Source organism: Schistocerca americana, chromosome X (assembly GCF_021461395.2).
Source record: "Schistocerca americana isolate TAMUIC-IGC-003095 chromosome X, iqSchAmer2.1, whole genome shotgun sequence".
Lineage (NCBI taxonomy): Eukaryota > Metazoa > Arthropoda > Insecta > Orthoptera > Acrididae > Schistocerca > Schistocerca americana.
The window spans coordinates 97,310,492-97,332,413 of NC_060130.1; the positions used below are offsets into that span (position 1 = coordinate 97,310,492).

Consider the following 21,922-nt stretch of genomic DNA (forward strand, 5'->3'; position numbering starts at 1 on the left):
CCGCTTTCGAACTGCGCGCGTAAAAACGGTCAATGAATCCTCTACCGAGCACTTAATTGTCAAACTGTCAATGTATTGACCGTCTGAGGACGCGTACTGACATATTGTCGACACTAGAAATGTTGATGAGCAGTATTGATAGACCTCAAAATACATATATCTGCAGTGACTGGTAAGATGTCTGGGAAATGTGTGTCAGTTTCAACAAATTATCAGAAACCGCAAAAAGCTTTACGTTAATTTCCTGAGATCCTTGCCAGGCAGATATAATTGCTACATAGGTTTCTACAGAATTTTACTAATTGTGCTCGCCGATATTACAGAACATTTCTAAGTTACTCCTAATCTCTTGTCGAATGCGCTCAACGTAGTTTACTTTTTTTTATTTTAGCTCTTATCGACACTAATAACTTGTCATACGATGGAGAACTCGTCGGAAAATATATAAAATCTTTTGGGTCCGCGATTCTGATTTCAGTCAGTAAATGAACGTGCGGCCAGGGGCTCCTTTTTTTCAACCAATCTCGGACCTATTTCCTCTTTTTCGTCGCTTTCTGTAATATATAATTGCACGATCCGCTTTCTTCTGGACATTCGATATCTTACTCTCGTGAAATCAGGTTGCCACCTGACGGTTTTTGTCAATATTATTGTCGGTGTGAGGTCGCTTCAATATTTGACTGTCCGACAAACTAGTACTGTCAAGACATATCGAACGTGTGCTGACCCCTAAAGTGTGATTTGCATAGTAGCGATGTACATTTGAATAGAAAATTGCCCCATTTATTTAGTAATGGGTATTTCTGGCAAAACCGAGAGAGTGAAATAATGGCAAACCCAGTAATAAACTCGGCAGGTTTTATTTGCCAGTTTTGGTCGTTACAGTCGGTACACGGAGAAATAAACAAGTGAGGGAGGGGAGGGCGAGTGTCCGCGAGGGGTGCGGAAGGGATCGGGCGAGCGGTGGCGTCCGCGGCGCGGGTCCACACACACGCACACAATCAAGGCCGATCGCGGAGTACGCGGAGCGAGCGGCCATAAAAGGAAGTTGCGTTAAGAAGTTTGAGGCGCGCGCGCCGCGCTTCCCCTTTTAAGGCAGGGTCCCCGGCAGCGGCGCGGCGGCAGCGCAGGCGGCGTGAGTCACAGCCGAGCCACAGCCAGTCAGTCGGCGACCGGCGGCGGCGGCGCAACCATCCGGCGCGCTCCGACGCTCCGCGCTGCACACAGGTGGGTTCGCGCTCGCCGCTACCGACCCTCACTAAAACCACCCCCGCAGCGCACACCACCTAACCCCGCCGCACAACCGCATTCGCGCCTCTGCAGTGCTCTGTCACCTCTCTCGCGAAGCGGTGTCACCCCCTGTACCACAGTTCGCCCCTCGCACGCCCTCCGCTCTGCGAACGTACGATTATTTTTATTATTTTTTTAATAAAAGTTACGAATTCGCGAGGCTCGCGTTCCGAATGCCCCTTTCCGGCGCCTGCGATATCTCCGAGACGGGAAAAAACACAGGAAGTGTCGTTTACTCGATTGTGGACCCGGTGGCGTCAGTCGGGCCCGAAATGAGCGGCGCGGGTGCGAGAAATGGGCGAGATGGCCAACAGGTGGTCGCGCGGCGGCTGCAGCTCATCTGTCAGTTGCCGCCGCCGGGCGCCGCCGCGCCGCGCCGCACCGGCCGCGCGCGCCGCGCTGTCCACTACACGTACGGCACGAGCCGACAACTTTTCTGCCTATCTGCTCTCTCCGCTACCGGTACCGCCGCCGGGCCGCCCTAAAGACGACACCCACTTCTCGCGGCCATTCGTTACATTACCACTGCACGGAGAACAGTAATAACTCTCAGCCCGAACATTTACGACCGCCAGGCAAAATTAATTCCTTTCCTACTCGCCTCTAGTATCGGCTGTGCTCGGTTTACACACTTTATTTCGCACTGCTCAGCGGCGAAAGAACTAAGTTCCAAACGTGTCGCGGGCGAAAAATAAAAAAAAAAAATGAAAAATTTTAAATATATCCCCTACGGCAAAATTATGATGCTAGATGGCGTGATCGACACACCGGCTTCATATTACGCAGTTGATTTTGGTTTCCGTAACTTCCGCACCTCACTTTCGGTAAATGTTTGGATGGCCCCCACACGATCGGCTTACAACAATCTCAACCCGACCCCCCCCCCCCCCCTCTCTCTCCCCAAATCCCTACCCGTGCTATTGTTCCTTCCTTTTCCTTCCGCAATCTGCCTCCCCACAGTTTCGGAAACGTGGCAAAAAGAAGCAATCAAATCGGTTTAAATTTCCCGAGACCTACTTATTTTATAATGACTACATTCCATGTCCTCGTCTACTCGCGTTAAACAACAACTTTACTTGTTTACATAGCAAAATCGCAAAATTTTTCGACCTCCTTCCTTGTTGCACCGCTGGCACCCGATAACAAACTAAAAATTACGCTCCACCTACAGTGCACAAAACAGAAATCCTCTTGCAATACATTTGCATGTAACAAAGAAACGCTTTTAACATACATTTGAATACTTGCTTGGCATTTCGGTATGCATGGTGCGCTGAATAATCTTTAAGTAATACTACAATATTTTATGTTGGCACCAACTGGAAACTGTAGGAAAACCGTAGGAAAATTTTCTTCGCCGCGAATTAAAATACAGCCAAAACTGTGAATAAGTTAACGCACATTGTTTCTGTTTCGGGCTCTTCGGCCGACGTCTGTTTGACAGTTTTTCTCACGTTTCATCAGCACTTGTGGCTGGCATTGTCAAAGCTGCAACCTCCATTGTTGGTGGAGAGTGGAGCTTTGACAACGCGGGTCACACGTGCTGGCGAAAGTTAGATAAATCCTCCGACGAACGTCGCCCGAAGAACCCGAGACAGAAGCCGACAAGCAATATATGAAAAAGTGACCACGAAATCCTCCACAGTTTTGTAATTTTACGGGTGTTGAAACTCAGTGACGTAAAACTGTTCGTGTGCACTTTAACACACAAAAGTTAAACATCTGACCCGAAAAGCAATCCGTTCTTAATGCAAGTGAGAGAAAACTAATGTTTAAAACACAATAATTATGCACTTTCTTCAACATCGGTGTGTGTGAGCTACAAGCAAGAGCCCACGAGTTCATTTCACTCTATCGTGTCTGTCGCAGTTATTTTCAGAGCGTGACGCCTACAGCAATAATTGCTCGGCCAGCTACTAAAACGGAACGAGATCTCGCGGACAAATTGGCACTTTTCCGTGCAAAAAGTGCAAAGCGTAAAAACGCATACAAGCTAGCTTTACCAGTATGTTGCAGCGGTAGCACCGTAGCCACGACTTCTAAAGTTTCCACAGAATTGTCCGTAACGTTACACACGCACTTGACATCCACGTCTCACCAATCACTGGTCCGTTCTAACGAGTTACGACTATAATCGAAAGCTAAGTTCACTTGCTGAAACCTGTGGACACAGCAGGTGATTTGATGACACTGTACTGCGAGTGGGAAGCCACGGAGACAACAGGTTCCACGGCTTTTGGTCAGAATGTCGGTCGCGCGGCGGCGCCGAAAGCCACGCACCCGTGAGAAACGTCGCGCAAACGCGGAACTCCGCCCTCAAAGGGGGCAGCCACCTGGCTGCACATACGTCGCATTGCGCCCACATCTCGCTCGTCTGCCCACACTAACCTATCTGTAACGCATTACTCGGCGCGCACCTTCGTCTCTACATCTCGAGATATTCAGATACACACGCGATTGTCACTTAAAATCGCCATCTGTGTGGCCACGGGCAGCGCTGTTAAACGAACTTTCACATAACTCTCCAGCCAACAGGCCGCAACCACGAACTGCAAAAATGGAGGTAGAACACAGAAAAATAAATCACTACAAAACCACCGCCACCAATACCACGACCAACAACCGTTCATCTTAGAGCTATAAAAAACTGGAAAGTTTCAACAACAGAAAATAAAAAATAGAACATAAATAACAAATACAATATAAAATGACAAAATAAAAAGAACAATAATGACGACACAGAGCAGTAATATTAAACATAATAGCAGTATCAGCAGCAGCAGCGGCGGCGGCGGCAGCGGCAGCAGCAGCGGCAATGGCAGTAGTATAATCACAATAGTAGTAGTAGTAGTAGTAGTAGTAGTAGTAGTAGTAATAATAATAATAATGCAGATTCACAAACACACTATACAAAAATACTGCTCATTCATTCCCCCCCAACTCACAAAACATATGGTTAATCAGTTCAGCAATTTGGGGCTTGATGGTATTCTACTGCAGAAAGAGAGAGAGAGAGAATTGGGGGGGGGGGGGGTGGAGGGGGGGGGAACCACTTTACTGAGTTGCCTATAGGACAGCAGGACGGGGAAGATTAGCAAAGAGTACTAACACTTTGACGATGGCACATAGAAAAAGAGGATCCATTAATGCCGTTAGACGAAAGAGGAAACTTCTCACAACTGATATGTGATGCGCACACGAACACTATAGAAACACAGTGGCCATGGTAGGATCTCTACAGGAAATTTGGCACTAACGCCTCACTTAAGTGCACCTATTACTATACAGTTAAAGTGAGGTTCTAGGGACTATCTTGGCCCCTCGAAATTTTCTCCTTTGTAATACACAGAAGACCTATGGCTCGTACTACAATTGTACAGAGGTACCTCCCTGAGGAGAAGGTACTTCAAATGAATCGAAAAGAAGTAGCTGGTATCGAATCACGAGAAAGCCGAAACAACGTATTGGTCGCTGTAACGGCTTCCAATACGACACGGTGTTGGTCTCGAAACTTGAGTAGCTGCCACGTCTGTCTACGACCAAGTCGGAAAATGGAACATACCCTAAGTAGTTCTATTTTTCTGGCATATAAATTAATATCATATCATGGCATTTCCTACACTATCACACGCCGTCAAAATAAAAAGTACGTTTCGCGCAAAATTTATATCTTTGCAAAACGTACACTGCTTTGATATTACTTACAATAGTGTCGAGGGAATCTATTCAGAATTTGCGAAAGCCTACTTTATCAGTGGGAAAAGGCTAGGGTTTCATTCTCGTCAACTGCGATGTAATTGGAGGCGGAGCACAACTTGGACTGCGAAACGATGGCGAATGTGAACAGCAGTATCCTTTTCAAAGTATATATTCCGGGATTTGCCTTAAGTGGCCATTAAAACCACGAAAAACCCAAATCTGGATGCCAGACGCGGATTTGAAGCGAAGTCTTTCCGAATCCAAGTCTCGTGTCTTCAACCACTGCGCCGCTTTAATCAGCAGCAGAAAATATAGCTCCGTATGCCGATTCAGTCAACGAAACGATGAAGCCAGAAGTTTCAACACTATTCGTGTTTCAGCACTGTGTGTACTGACTTAGCTACCTGGGCGAAAGTTTCGTGTCTATTTCCTAATTGTTATTGAACGGAGCGGTGCGATGAGACCCTGAACTCTAACTTGGGTGAAGTTGGCTTAAATACCCGAAAGCCACACAAATTTACGTTTTCCGTTGTTTTCCTACAGCAATGAATATCGGAGTGGTTCCCGAAAAAAGTCCTTGTAAATTCTCTATCCAACATCTCCAAGCTTGCGCGCCGTCTCTGATTGCCTTGTTTTCGAAGAGGCGTAAAAAATGATTTTGGCAACGAATCCACCAGAATAGTATTAAAAAATCAGAAGTATTTAGAGAGCCGCCAACAACCATGTGCTGGTACTGGTCAGTGAAGATTACGAAACAACCGCAATAAATTCCCCTATTTTCTTGATATTTCTTGTTCTACACTTTCAGCCACCTCTCAAATCAACAGAACTACAGCTCCCATTTAGAAGATAGCGGAAGCCGCAGATTTTAGTAGTCAATCTCAGACACCGGTATAGCTGATATCTATAAATAAATATAGCTGATATTGCTTACACTTATAACGAGAGTTGGTGACTAAGAGGTCTGTTACAGATGGGTAGACGAAGGATTTATCACGGACAACTAACTGTCTACCCTTCAGCTGGTAGTGTCTGTGGCCACATGTATGTTTATCGGGTTCCATGGGATATTATGGTGGACCTGAGGACCGTACATCTTTCGACTCACAAAATGGCTGTACGTTACGCAGCCAAAATATCGGAAGGAAACAACTGGCTACGGTTACAGTCTAAAAACTTCTCTTATTAATAATTACGCCAGGAAAACTTGAAGACACACGTATGTTGATCTTATTACAACGAGGCCTAAGAGACATGTTTCACGAAATTACTCATATGTCAGGAATGCTTGCATCGATTCCCGTAAGAGCAATCGTGTTCGTTTACGCGAATGAAGCACATTAAAGTGTGTTGTTCGCAAATAAAGAACTTTATAGCAAAATCTGCGAATATTGTCCGAAAGATGTAGGACGACACTACGAAAGGAATTTGATCTTTAATCACTGGTGCTTGATGACACCTTACTTTCTCGTTTAATCTCTGGCTACCAAAACACCATTACATGTCCCTACCACATACGCAGTGCATGATTTAAAACAGTATGGTATTTAAAAGACGACGGCGATGATTTTGACATGTCACTGACAGCGCTCCATAATAAATTAAGGCTAACCGCACATGACAAAAATAAAACGCTATTTATTCCGTTGAACATAGGCGTTACGTACGATCGTGTTTACAACAATAAAATATTGGCAATAATTTCCGATGTTGGCAGCAATAATTAATTGTGCGGTGGCAGGTACTACAGTCCTGGTACCCATTTAATTCCCGCGCCACAGTACCGTAGAGCAACCAAAACAAAATGGCGCAGCTGGATGATAAAGTGTCGTGTGGTAACTCTATTTCGTCAGCAGCACAAGTATCAGGCAAGTCCAGGCGGTTAAAGACTCATCCAGATTGGTCTGACACTTTTGCTGCTGCCGAAAACTAGTTATCGCATGATACTCTATTTTTTCATTGGGCTGCGCCGTTATATTTTGACTCGTTTAGTGGTGTGCGACGGTACTGTGGAGCGCGAATTTCAACGTATTTCAAGAGAACCACGGTAAACATTTGCTTTCAAACGTACAAAAAATTACGTAACTTTATTTTTTTAGGTGTTAATTGAAACTGACTTCCCTTCGTATACATGTACCGCAACGAGTCACAATGTTTATGTATTATAAATTTTATACCATTTGAGACAGCGGTGCCATCTTCCGGCATCAAAATAATGAAATAGTATTTACGTTACTAAGATTTCTATTAACTACATTACCGCTAGTTTGTTGTCCATACATGTAGGAGGCGTTTGGTCTGAAACTAACGAAGGCACTCGCAACTGGACAACAAGCTAGGGACAATTCCAACACAAGCTAGCGACAGTAACAAAATTACTACTGTCAATAATATTTAACTGCTTTCAAATGCTTGATGCCTTAAGATAAGCACTAGCAGATCAAAACATCCGGAAAGTGTAACGTGATAAAATTGATAACACACAAACATTGTGAAAGACCAAGCGTGGTGGGGCAGTAGTAAGAAAGGAAAGACTGTGGTTGAAATGCCCGTCTGGCATCCCATATTTACGTTTCCCCCAAATAACTTACAGCAAACGCCGGGATGGTTCCTTCTAAAGGGCAAGCCGATTTCATTCCAATCCTTCCCCGATACGAGGTTGTGCCCGTAACTAATAAGAGATATATACAGAATGTCCCACTTATCTTTACCACCCCAAATGACTTTGTCCAGAAGAAAAATTAAAAAAATGTGTGAAGCAAACGTTTAGCTACTAGGATTGCCTTTTTTGTAGTATTGCTCGTTACGAATATAACAATAGCAGTACAGTTTTTTTAATAGCACCCTAAATTTTTAATTCGTTACCCAGCTTTCTCAGAAGACGATACACGTAATACAAAACTGACTCTACAGTAGTAGTGCACAGTGCTGGTATCAGTGGTAATTTAACTGGCCTACTTGCTCGAGTTGACAGAAAAGAAATGGAAGGCAACGGAATGCACACCGAACTTTACTGTTCTTTACCTTACATTGAGGTGACAGAAGTCACGGGATACCGATATGAACTTATACAGATGGCGGTAGTATCTCGTACATAAGATAAAAAAGGGCAATGCATGGGCGGAATTGACAAATTTAGTCAGGTGATTCACGTGAAAAAGTGTTCGACGTGATTATGGCCGCACGACGGGAATTAACAGACTTCGGATGCAGAATGATAGTCGAAGCTAGACGCACGGGACATTCCATTTCGGAAATGGTTAGGGAATCCAATATTCCGGGATCCACAGTATTAAGCGTGTGCCGAGAATACCAAATTTCAGGCATTATCTCTCACCACAGACAACGTAGTGGCCGACGACCTTCACTTAACGACCGGGAGCAGCTGCATTTGAGGAGAGTTATCAGTGCTAACAGACAAGCAACACTGCACGAAATAACCGCAGAAAAGAATGTGGGAAGTACGACGAACGCATCCCTTAGGACGGTACGGCCAAATTTGGTGTTAATATGGTACGGCAGCAGACGACCGCTAACAGCACGGCATCGCCCGCAGTGCCTGACGTGGGCTCGTGACCCTATCGGTTGGATCCTAGACGAGTGGAAAATCGTGGCCTGGTAAGACGAGTCCCTGTTTCAGTCGGTAAGAGGTGACGGTAGGGTTCGAGTGTGGAGCAGACCCCACGAATCCGTGGACCCAGGTTGACGACAAAGCACTGTGCAATCGTGTGGTGGCTCCATAATGGTGCGGGCTACGTTTACATCTAATGGACCGGGTCCTCTGGTCCAACTGAACAGATTATCGATTGGTAATGGATACGTGCGGCTACTCGGAGACCATTTGCAGCCATTCGAGGATTTCGTGTCCCCAAACAACTACCGAAATTTTGTGGATGACAATGTGCAATGACACCTCGTTATAATTGTTCCCCACTGTTCGAAGAACATTCTCGAGAATTCAAACGAACGGTTCGGCCACCCAGATCGCCAGAAATTAATCCCGTCGAACATTTTTGGGACACAATCGGGAGGTCAGTGCGCGCACAATATACTGCACTGGCAACAGTTCCGCAACTGTGGACAGCTATAGAGGCAGAACGACTCAAAATTTCTGCAGGGGACTTCCGACGACTTGCACGTCCGCGGAGTTGCAGTGCGCCGGGCAAAAGGTGGTCCGACACAGAATTAGGAGGTATCTGACACCATTTGTCATCTCATCGTACATACGAGTTTGAGCCAAAGACGTAGACACGTGAGCGTACCACGCGGGTCGGAAAGCGGCGAGCAAAAAAAGTGGAAGCGGTGGAAGCACGGCGGTCCGGCGGCGCGGCGGCGCGGCATCCGAGATTCGAAGCAGGGCCGGGCGAGTTAGTTGCTAGTCACGGTGTAGCGTCCGACAACCCCGGCGCGCAGCTGGGGGCTGGCGGGCGCGTGGCGGCGCCCGGGGGCGGCGGCGGCCGGCGGGGGCGTGCGGGCCGCGCCGTGCCGCCCCGAGCGGGGGCTGGCCGCCGCCGCGCGCCGCCCCGCCGCCCCCGGGCGCGCCCGCCCCCGCCGGAGCCCACAGGTGTGCGCCGCCCCCCCGCCTCCGCCTCCGCGCCTCTAATTGACTGCGCAGCCGGCGGCGCGGCGGCGCCACAAACGGCCGGCCGGCCGCCGCTCTCACCTGCCGCCCCGCCCTGCGCTCCGACCGCCACGCGCTAATCCTCCACTCCCTACGCCACTTCCTATCGCGAGAGGCGCGACGACGCCACCTCTTACTGACCGCGGAAGCCGTTAACTGTCACCAGATGTACACTCCGACCGCCGTCGGCACTTATTGCGACGGAGCCCGACGTCAAATCCGTGCACCTGTGAGCGCAGCAGTTCGCAGCGTGCCGGTTTAGTACGCGATACCCACGACAACGTAGCTAGAGCAGCTCGACTCCATTTCTGCATCTACACCTATGCTTGGCAAGCCATCTTCCGGTATGTGGCGGAGAGTACTTCGTTTACTACTGCCGCTTCCTTCCTCTCCCGAACCTATCGCGAGTCGTGCGCGGATGAACTACCGTCGGTAAGCCTCCGTATGCGTTCGAATCTCTTTAACCCTAGCAATACCGACACATTTTCCACAATGCGTAGTACCGAGGAGGGCGGGAGGGGAGGGGGGAGACAGACTGTGTCCGCTAACAAAAAAGGTAAAAAAAAGCAAATTTCGTGAAACGTGTTTAACTTTCATTATCTACACATTTTTTAAGTAGGTAATGATGAAGTAGGATAAAGAACCTGAAAATATATTTTAACACAATCTTAGCAACACCGAGACACTTTTCGTAGTGTTTACATCGAGTGGAGGAGGTCCGTTACGAACACTATAATATATTTAAGAAAATACAAATTTCGTTAATTGTCGTCTATATTCATTCACAATATACTTTTTAAAGTGCACAGATGTGTACGAAGGGTCCCGAACACGAAAATATGAACACGACATTCGCTGCAAAAAGTCATATTCAGTTCGGAGACTCGAATTTTTGGGTTACGTGTTACTGAAAAACTTAAAACAGTTACGGAATCTGATACAAGAGATCATCAAAAACAATAAATATTTTTATCAAAATTTTAAAAGATGGAGTACTGGACTAGATTACGACATTTTCGAGAGATGGGCACAAAGTACCCCCCACCCCATCCCTCGGTACTGCGAGGGTTAATTTCACCATCACAGTCTTTTCGAGAGATACTTGCATAAGCAAGCAAATCGGTCGACTATCTCTAGAACGTAAACACTCAGAATTCTTACACTGAACAATGCCACGATGCACAGCGTCTCTCATATAGCGTCTGGCACTAAAGATTCACGAGCATATGTGTCACGCTTGCTTTCTTTCTAAAGAAGTGTACGCTGAAAAATTCAAACAGATCTTCGACGAGACCAATGTAATGTGAAAAGAGCATTAACAATGTGGGCACAGAATGTCTCGAAAGGTACCGACCCCAAGAAATTCCGCCTACGCTGAGGGCCTTTGTCATACTGCGAACAGGTTAGGCATCATTAAAGACAAACCTATCACAATGAGGGTTACAAGATGACAGTGACATTTTCTGTCAGGGAGAGAGAGGTTGCAGGATATGGCACACGCATCAGATTGTCCATTCAGTTGTTAAGTGCAACCAGCCTCGAAGATCTATGGTTGGGGAATGGAAGATCTATGGTTGGGAAACAATGCGCCAATTAACATCGCCCGATACTGGATCGCAAATTTTAGAGAACCAGAAACCACAGCTGCACACTCGCCCGGACACGAAGCAGTAGAAGAATCGGACAACATCTCTCTTCCTCCCACACACATCTCGCGTTAGAGGTGATACAGAGGCTTGCCGACAGTCGTTCTTCCCAGGCACCACACGCGAGTCGAACAGGAAAAGGGAGGGGGGGGGGGGGGGGAGTGGAATCAGTTTGTGGTAAGAGAAGTATCCTCCGCCTCACACCGTTACGTGGCTTGCAGAGTATGATGTAGATGAAAGTTGTAAATCAAATCCTGACGAAACGTGCTACTCTTCATTTGTTTGGTTTCCTATCAATCCTACCTGGTTAAGGGTAGAAATTCTGAAGTATTAGTCGAACGAGAATGTTGCAAGCTACCTCCTTCCAACGTGGACTACAATTTCTGAAGATATTTCTAATGACTCTCAGTCTGGCATTTACCTATCGTACTATTAGTTTCATGTGATCTTTCCACATCAAATCTCTCCGTACTCTCAGATATTATAGTGCTTTTTATTTCCAAAAAGCCTTGGATACCCTTCGGCATTGCTGCCTGGTAAAAGAAAATGGTTGTGGGCAACATGCGGCCGTTGCCTGTCACAGATCGCTACTGCGCAACATGACAAAAGCGGTACTGTCAAGAGACCGTAATTGTTAGTCATCCCTTCACAGTTTCACGCACGGTATAAATATACGTTAAACAACTTTAGTAGCTCCCTGATGTTTTTAGCAACTGGACACAGGAAGATTTCATCATTTGGGAACTGCGGGAACATTTTTAGCCGCGCGGGATTAGCCGAGCGGTCTTAGGCGCTGCAGTCATGGACTGTGCGGCTGGTCCCGGCGGAGGTTCGAGTCCTCACTCGGGCATGGGTGTGTGTGTTTGTCCTTAAGATAATTTAGGTTAAGTAGTGTGTAAGCTTAGGGACTGATGACCTTAGGAGTTAAGTCCCATAAGATTTCACACCCATTTGAACATTTTTAGACAGAAAACGTATGATGCAATGAGTGGCAATTTCACTCTCAACATAAGAAGATATAATGTGCGTCAGCTACCGAAAAGATGAAATATCGTTTAATAACAACATTGCCAATGACTGGACTCTAACATTGGTCAAATGGCTAGGAGAATACATCAAACAAAACGGATCCTATAATACTAGAAAAAGAAGCGTCGAAATGTTGAGCTAAGTATACCTTGACAGTGTCTCGAAAACTAAAGCAGTCTCATTAGCTATAAACAGCATCAATGACGATGCCTGAAAACAGACGACGAGAAACGAGGTGCGGACGTTAAATGCTGCACTTTGCATGAAACGGGGTCGGGCTCTCATTTAGTTTGCAGACGTACCAAACGGAAGTTCCGCTGTAGCTCTTTCAGTGTAAATCAGTGTTATCCTTAATTGCCTGTTGAAACACACAATATGCATATGAATAAAACACGAATCTCTGATAATCTCGGCCTTGTGCGCCTTGAATCTACAAAACACGGAAACACTCAGAACTGCCCGACACAGTCATGTCGATTAAATATATAGGCGTATCCCTGAAGGGAAGACGTTCTTTTCTCGAAACACCATTGAGAAAGTAGAGAACCGGCATTTGCGACACGCTACAGAATGGTTCTACAGCCACCAACGTACATCTCGCTTAAGGTTCGCAAAGGCAAAAATCAGAAAAATAAACAAAGCCTATAGGCAGTCGTTTTACCTTCCTTTAATTTGCTAGTGGAACAGCGTAGGGAATTACTAGCTGTTGGTACAAGATACCCTCCTCCACCATGTCGCGTTTTGGTGGCTTATCGAGGATGTATGGCCGGCCGCGGTGGTCTAGCGGTTCTAGGCGCTCAGTCTGGAACCGCGGGACTGCTACGGTCGCAGGTTCGAATCCTGCCTCGGGCATGGATGTGTGTGATGTCCTTAGGTTAGTTAGGTTTAAGTAGTTCTAAGTTCTAGGGGACTGATGACCACAGATGTTAAGTCCCATAGTGCTCAGAGCCATTTTTTGAGTATGTATGTATGTAGATGAACTAAGATTCCACAACACACAGGTTGCACACACAGCTTTCCCCACTCAAATATCTGACCCTCACCTCAGTCGCAGCGAACTCACGTAATTACTGGACACCCTGCGCGGGAAAAGGGTAATATAAATGCACGTTTCTCACTTGAGAAGTGGAACTGTGACTGTGCTACTTGCCTGTTGGCAGTACAGTCATCGGTGACACAAGGGTTGGCCACAGCAGCGGAACGTAGATAGGTGCCGACGCACCTGATATCAAGATGTTCACAAAACAGCGCGCAGTGAACGTCTCCATGCCAATGTGCACACTGAACCCGCTAAAAAAGTGATACAACTTGGAGAGTTGTCCTTTTTGCCTTAGGCAATTAAATGTAAGTTATGCCGTTTCTTCCGAACTCATCCGCCATTGTCTAATCTTCCCGTTACCAAAAAAAGACATACGGAGGTGATTTCGCATAGTGATTAACGGTTTAAGTTATCACTCGGAAACTGAGCCAATATTTCGGATCCAGTGGGCACTGGTATCCTTAAATTTAAATTTTATTTCACGGTCAGGTCAGATATAGATAGAACTCAAAATATACCCACGTCCGCGTATTACGGTGACTGTTAACTGGTACAATTTGATGTTCGCTTTCAAACACTGAGCAGAAATTTTATAATGGTAACAGTAACAAAAATCGGCGTGTACATTATTCACGACTACAGGCAGCTTCCCCTACGCTATTCGTATATTAGTTACATTCTCAACGTAACAAACTGCACCACGATTTTCGGTGTACAGAGGAACTCTCACCCTGCACAAGGCTTTTAACATATGCCACAGTGATCGCATAGCTTGTCATGTTATGCGCATAGGCTATAATTTACCGATTTTCATTAATTTGGCCGAGAAAATGCCTCTTTGGGTATATGATCAGACGAAGCTCTATCGTTTTCCGCACATTTTTCCAAACTCTGTTACTTAACCATGCATCTAGAGCTTCGTATCACAGAATTACAGCCCAACGAGGCGTTACGTTACGGAGCCAGAAGCAATGAATCACCAGCACTTGTGAATCACGTAACTCCGCCTTTGTGGTACCCCCTGAAATAATACTTAGCGTTCCTGAACAGCGTAGGCACATACGAAATATGTTGCATCATGCCAGACGACGAATTTCCCTAACCAATGCCCAGGACATTCTGGACAACAACTCAAACCTACCCTATTCGCTCAACAGACATAACCCAAATAAATGTAGTCAACGTTTGAGTAATTTTTAACATTTGTATGCAGCGACAATGTTCGAGTGTTCCGCCTTTGTAGACAGGCGGCGATCAAACATATCAATAGGACAAGTAACTTCTTTGTCGGCACGATATTTTCCTCATGTTTATGATACTACGAATTTTATTGTTTAACAATGGTTTATGCGATTGGGTGAAGCCGCAACTTATTTAAACATTTTACTATATTTCTATCGGACAAATTAAATTCTTACTGCTCCACGGAGTTAAGAGTATAGTGTCTTCATATTCCTGGCGCTGGCAGTAGCGTCAACATTGTGCGATAAGTTTTTTTTGTACGAGAAGATAACAGTCCGATGAACTAATTTAAAGTACAGAATACGAACGTATACGGAGAAAACTCTACTATCCCTGGACACTGAGTACCGTGACGAAAGACTCTTGTGGGTGGAGAGTGTAAAGTAACTTACTAGCTAATACGACGCGACACGGAACACATGCCAGCGCCAGAGTAAAACAGCAAACACAGCAGCTGGTTCCACAAGACAGCCGAGATGGAAACTTGGTGAAAAGCGTCAGAAAAAAAAAAAAAAAAAAACCTACACGTCAGCATCGGGACGCTTCGCGCCTGCGAAATTTGCTCGGTAGTTGAAATGTGAACTGCTACAGCTGTTTAAAAGTGTTTACAAAGCCACACCATCGGCGATGCGTATCTTGCGTATCCCACGTTTAGGTATTTATGCCAGACCTGAGACATCTCGGCAAACAATTATTCTACCGTATGATTGCACAAATAACTGCAGAAGCATTCTCGTTTGATGCGATTTTCGGCTCTGCAAGGCTTATCTCCTCACTACGTTAACACCACTGCCAAATCACTTTCATTCGGAACACGAAATAGAACATCTTTATATATTTATTTTCTTAATGAGTGTTGATGTGGCGATAAGATTATTACAGAAGTTTGGGCACGGCTAACTGGGTTCTGCAGACTGAAGAAAGGAAAGGGACAATCGTTTGCAAATTTCAAATGCGCGCGCGCGTGTGTGTGTGTGTGTGTGTGTGTGTGTGTGTGTGTGTGTGTGTGTGTGTGTGTCTAAGAGGGGGAGTTGGGGGAGGGGGGGGGGGGGAGTGGCAACGCTGGAAGCTGCTAAGAAATAGGGGAAGACAGTATATTTTGCACACAACGTCTTTTACACCTCAGCACAATAGTTCTCAAAGACAAAACGTCATCACACTCAACTCATGGAAACTTCAAGTGAGGCCAAAAATGCTGAAAAACTACCTGCAGTGTTTTCCTTTTTCATGTTACTGAGGACCATTAAAAAACGTCCAGTCGAAGCTGATGTTTTCTGAGAAACGGCCCTACTTCAGCTGCGGAAACTTACGGCGCTGGAAGCGACAGTGGATTTGTGTGAAGAACCACCCTGGCATTCACCTGAAGTGATTTAGAAATAGGAAACCTAAATCTGAATTGCAAGACGGGGATTCCTCGAATAGGAGTCCGCCGGTGTGTACACAATGAGTCCACTCCCTGGGATGGACTGACAGGAGAGACAAAGGCTTTGGGGGCAAGGTTGCGAAGCGCTCTCAGAGCCAGCGAGCACAGATAAACGTGCAGCGCACCGTGGGTATGAGAGATGCTGAATGGTGAACACTTCCGTCATATCCGTTTTCCAAAGCGATCAGTGCTACATCCAAGATCGTGAACCAGACATCTTGTCACCCTGGATATTTCAGAGCAGCGCTCAGGGAACATTCCAATACTTAGCTAAGCACCAAACAACGTCATCCCAACGCAAACGAAAAATCAACCGAGGAACAAGACGAACCCTAATGAAGTTCATTTTACTCATACCTGTTATTTATTGGTTTTATTTTCTGTTTCTTGAACTTATCAACACAAATCAAAGCTCTCTTTTACCGGAAATTTCATAAATCATAACTGCAAGCTTTCTCAGATAGCTGTTCTAGCAACTATTCTCTCCCCGCCTGCAAAACGAGTAAAATCTTTTAAACAGAAGTTTTGTTATGAAAAACTTATCTTTTTACTTGTGCATCAAATATTTTGTTTCGAAAGCTTTTTTCCCCCCTGGAAAGAGGATCTGAGTTCCATCAAAATACTTCAACGACTGAACACTAAAACACGGCTCTGTAGCACAGATAAATCTATTTTTGATAATTGTGAAACTATGCAGTATTCTTTGTAAAATAAGAGTACATGATGGGAAAGGGGGCAGGAAGGGTCGGAAAAAAATCATTTGTCCCAGATTATAGCCAAACAGAATTTGCTCTCGACAATGAAACACATAATATCTTCATCTCTTAACGCTTCTATTCGAAACAGGCTGCACATCACTGCCAACTGCTGAGAATACAGACGGGCAATCTGGTAGAGATTACGAATGCAACCACACGAGAACAATTTGCAATGCAGCACGGCCAGTGTATCACAGTGGACAAAATCTCACTAAACGTGATAAAATGTTAAAGAAGATTCACGCGGTCTTCTCCAGTAGGGCATCATCAGGAACATAAAAGACGAAACTACCGTTTACAAGCGACTTCTTTCCACAGATTGTTAGTTTGTTCAGGTAAGTTAACCCCTAGGAACAAAATTTGCAGCAGCTTCGATATGTAAAATTAATCACGAAGTCAGAACGGCCCGAGTATTTCTTCTTGGTTCATAATCACGCCATGCCGAAATACAAATCTCTGTCAACGCCTAGACTTTCTGGTGTACGAGATCGCGAACTGCATCACTTAGGAAGGGCAATAATTTAAATATGAAAAGGGGGCAAGGATTTAAAAACGAAACGGCACGTAAAAGTAAAAACTGTAATACTGCCTGAAGAATCTTGTCGCTACAGTAACTGCAAAAGTTAACTTTCGTCGTGCTTCGAAACAGCTACAGCACAGCAGTCTTCACGCGTGCGCTGTGTGACTCTTTTAAGTTGGTCAACTGCAACTTAATAACACGGGACATTCCGCCTTGAACGTTTAATTAGGCTTATAAGCACTTCTCGGCACTTACGCGCGGCGATAATGAAGCATTCGTGAAAACAATAATTAAATGTCAAGGCAAAAGCATGCGGGAGACTATGGTCTGAGGAAAAAAACAGACAGTCTATGAAGGAAAAAACTTTCCTATGTATCTTATTTTGTGTAGCGTTTTCACCACGTGCATCCGGTCACACATGTAAAGGAACTGGATGAATTGCCAAACGCCGACTAACACTATCCACCAAACTGCCATTAACGGGACAAATGTGCGGCAATAAAAACACAGGGCATATTCTAATGTCAAAATGCCGTTTTCACTTCCGCCACACGCTCATCTGTTGGTACAGTCTACGGGAAGTAGTCCACTTCCTGTCCAGACGCATAAGGGAAGAAATACACTATCGTGGACAATCGAGTTAACAGTTTGACTGCCGGGCACATAAATCTTGCCCCTTCTTATAACATACATTTTTATGACTGCTTTGGAAACATGTCCATTGCAACACAATGGGGATCGACGACACCCCTCAGTATACGTGATTTCGTAATTGAAACCCGGAGAAAATGCACCTCGTCAAATGACTGAGTCGGTAGTCGTCTACCAAAATTTTCGCGTCCCGTCAATGAGCGGGTCCGTCAGCCAGTGTTAATACCTCTCATCTTGCTAGGATGTACATGATATTCGTAGCTGCCTATGAAAGTGTCTGCTGCGACTGCGACTCGTTTCTTCCAACAATTGTGACGGTCTCTTCATGGAAACAAAGTCCCCTAACAGTCTTGTGGGTACGTACACACACACACACACACACACACGCACGCACGCACGCACGAGAAAGAGAGAGAGAGAGAGAGAGAGAGAGAGAGAGAGAGAGAGAGAGAGGGGGGGGGGGGGGGGGCACGAGGCGGAGTGGGTCCAAAGAAACTGCCGTCTATTTTCGGTGTGACGCATCACAGGGAAATACGGCCTGCACTCAGAAAAACACACCAAGCAGTGCGACGTAGATTACAGGAGGCCAACGACAGAAAATACAACTGCTCTGAATGAAATGCGGCCGTCGCTGCAGCGTGTAGCGGACTGATGCTGAACTTGCCTAAGGACGATACGGAAATCGAAGGCATGATGACTGTCATAAGGCAGGTCCGCAGAATGCGTGCAGTAATTAGATAGTCATGAAAACACTAATATGCGGAACATTAACGAGGTACTTCCTTCCAACTGAAATTCACCAAGCTAAGGCAAGCAGTTAATTCTATGACACGAAAATACTTATCATCGCTGGCCTTCCAGGAAAATGTGACATTTCAAAAATACTTTGGAACAACAGTCATTGACTGAATGTTAATAGGAAATAATTTCGAACGAACTGTGACTGGAAAGGTTACAATTTTTCACAGTCGGGCAACCTGACGGCAACTATATTGCCACCTACACTATTTTTGGTAAATAAAATAGTACTCAGCAAGACTAAATATCTCCTGTATCACAATCTATTAAAACCACAAAGGCCATTAAAGATGTAACACGAGCTCATATTATGGAAGGACGAGTAAGGAATTCAGCCATGCCCTTTCAAAGGAACCATTCCAGCATTTGCCTTAAGCGATTTCGAGAAACCACCAAATGAACGGAGATGTCTGCAGAGAATGTCGCTGATGTACTTTGTGGTAATATTTGACTTCTGAGAACTCATCTACAATCAGTACAGACTATCAACGTTCAAAAGTAGAAAGTAAATGTTTTATGGCTCCTAACAAATTATGTACCTATTTCTCAGCGATATTCAGGTGACCCATCTGGATTATTAATTTAACATTAACATCAAACAACAGAGGATTTCTGTCAAAAATGAGCACAGTTTATTGTAGACCTTAATAATGAACTACTGCAACATTCGCTCGTGCTCACTTAACCTAAGCACGCAAAAAGTCTGAAGTAGGACGGGTAGACAGTTTGACATCCCTATAATCTTAATCACACGGCCAGTATTTACTAATTTATAGCAAGTGGAATTCCAGATCATCAAACGTCACTCAAAAAAATTCTCTTGTGCAGAACACTACTTCTCAGGAAAACTGTGCCTCAACAAAATTACATATACCAGCTAATCTTTGATGCTAACTATGCATAAAATCATGTAATACTTTAGTATGTATGTATCGCCGTGCGGTCTAACGCACTGCTTTCCGGGCGAGAAGATGTGCCGGTCGCCAGCACGAATCTGACAGGCGGATTAGTGTAGAGGTCCGGTGTGTCGGCCTGTCTGTGGATGGTTTTTAAGGCTGTTTTCTATCTGCCTCAGCGAATGTGAACTGGTTCTCCTTATTCCACCTCAATTACACTATGTCGGTGATTGCTGTGCAAACAATTGTCTCCATGCATGCAGACACCATAATTGCAAACATTTGAGGTTACACCACGTTCTCCGGGGAGGAGGGGGGGGGGAGAGATTTCAACCACACAATAAGACTGCTGTAGCCTGTTGGGTTGTGAACCACTGAGGGTTATGGCAGGGACGAAGCCTCTCCGTAGTTTCTAGGTCCCTGGTTCCATACAATACAATACATTGTATGTATCAGTAAAGTGATGTGGTTTTGAACACCTGGCAGCACTAACACAGAGCAGTAGCAGGAAACTATTACATTTGCATGTAGCATACCAAAAGGCATTTACACATAATCAATTTCTTAAGTTTAAGAAAGGAGAAAAGTTTCTCCAATTTCAAGGCAGATTAGTTCACACAAGAAAGCCTTTCTAGGCTCAGGACAAACTTTTGAACAATTCAGGCACTGTTTGAAAGGGAAAGGTAAGATTGTGCAGGTGAAACTCAGAATCCCTCCCAAGACTGTCCCTCTAATCCTAGGGAAGCAGTATTTCTGTCCGAGTCATCGTGTGGCATGAAATTTCAATTCATTATGAATGTGTATTTCTTCAAATACTTTACCACATTTTACCAAATAGTTCTGTTTTACAGACATATAATTGAATTAATCATTAATTAGTTATTTCCTGATCATTCAGACTTAATGTTACTCAGTTTTAGTTTTGATGACTGCCAACTAAATATTCCAAGAATGACATAAAACTTTAAATAGTTAGATAGCAAGTTTAATAACTTAAATAAACATAATTACAATTATTACTTATTTTTTCACAAAAACAACAGCTGTACAACAAAAAAACAAGTTTTGCTGCAATAAGTATATGAGACAAATACAAAACAAATATTTCAACAAATACTATAAAGCTTTAACTTTCTTTGAAACAACAAGCAACAAACATGCAATCACACTAAATTCAGTGCAGAGAGATACCGAGACAAGTAATTTTACTAGGCCTTATTATCATGCGTAACAGTGATCTAAGAGCATCATACGCAAAAAGGAATTCATACAGCTCACACTAGCTCTACATCAAAACATGCTAATGGTATTTTTCAAATAATAGGTTCAAGACATTTAATTATTTCCAGTACATGGCTCAAATTAACACTACACACCCAAGTTGTTTTATATCTGAAACTATTTAACAAAGTCACTTGTGGAAAAAACATAAAATAATGCCAATAAAAATAGAGAAAACAGTATTGCATAAGTTTTTCTGATTGATATCTACAATGAAGATGACATGTTGCTTAAGTACAAACTAACATGACACTGTTTGTTCACAGGTGTGGAGAAGCTGCAAGGTGTGCAATATTTCCATATTTTCTACACACGCAACAAGAGAATCTCGTAACAACAACATAAAGAACACAAGGAGCTTCACACATTCTTCACAGTTACTTAGGGAAAGAATTATGCAAATTACTGGATATCTTTTTTATATAACTGGCTTATACCATATATGTAATAAAGTAAAATACTAAACAGTGTGTTAGAAACTAATACAGGAAACAATTTTCTACTTTTATTATGGAAAATGTGTCTAGTTTACAGAAAAGTTTTGAACTGATGTTTCTGATGTAATGATAAACACAGTCAGAATTTGTGCAATTCCTTCCTTTGTCATAATCCTGGAATGTTTACCCATCCTAAAAGCAATATATGCCATAGAACAGTTCAACTGCCAGTAACAGTGAAGGATTGACAATAAAGCAACAGAAGCACAGAAAACTGCTAAATGTCATTTGCTGAATTTAGAATACAATCTCTCTTTTATGAAATAACAGCACACTCCAGAAAAAGTTGTTACACTTAAACATGGATCTCAAAGTTGCTACTTGTGTCACCCTGTAAGGCAGTCAGTGAATATCAGCACACTAGGGTTGAAAGATGTACAAGATGCGTAAAAAGATGCAAATCGAATCACAGGTGTACCATCGAATCTCGTTCCCAGTTGCTGCTACCTAACAGAACCACTAAAAACTTTACCGAAATGACAGATACACAGTGCAACAATACCATCACAAATTCACTCAGGGAGCTTGATGG

General features: G+C 44.4%; 1 long non-coding RNA gene across 1 annotated transcript; it reads left to right on the forward strand.

Annotated features, from left to right (window-relative positions):
• Positions 1-1,012: 1,012 nt before the first annotated feature.
• Positions 1,013-21,604, forward strand: LOC124554844. The gene is made up of 2 exons (XR_006968471.1): positions 1,013-1,227; positions 21,160-21,604. It is a non-coding gene; the product is annotated as an uncharacterized LOC124554844 (long non-coding RNA).
• Positions 21,605-21,922: the final 318 nt, after the last annotated feature.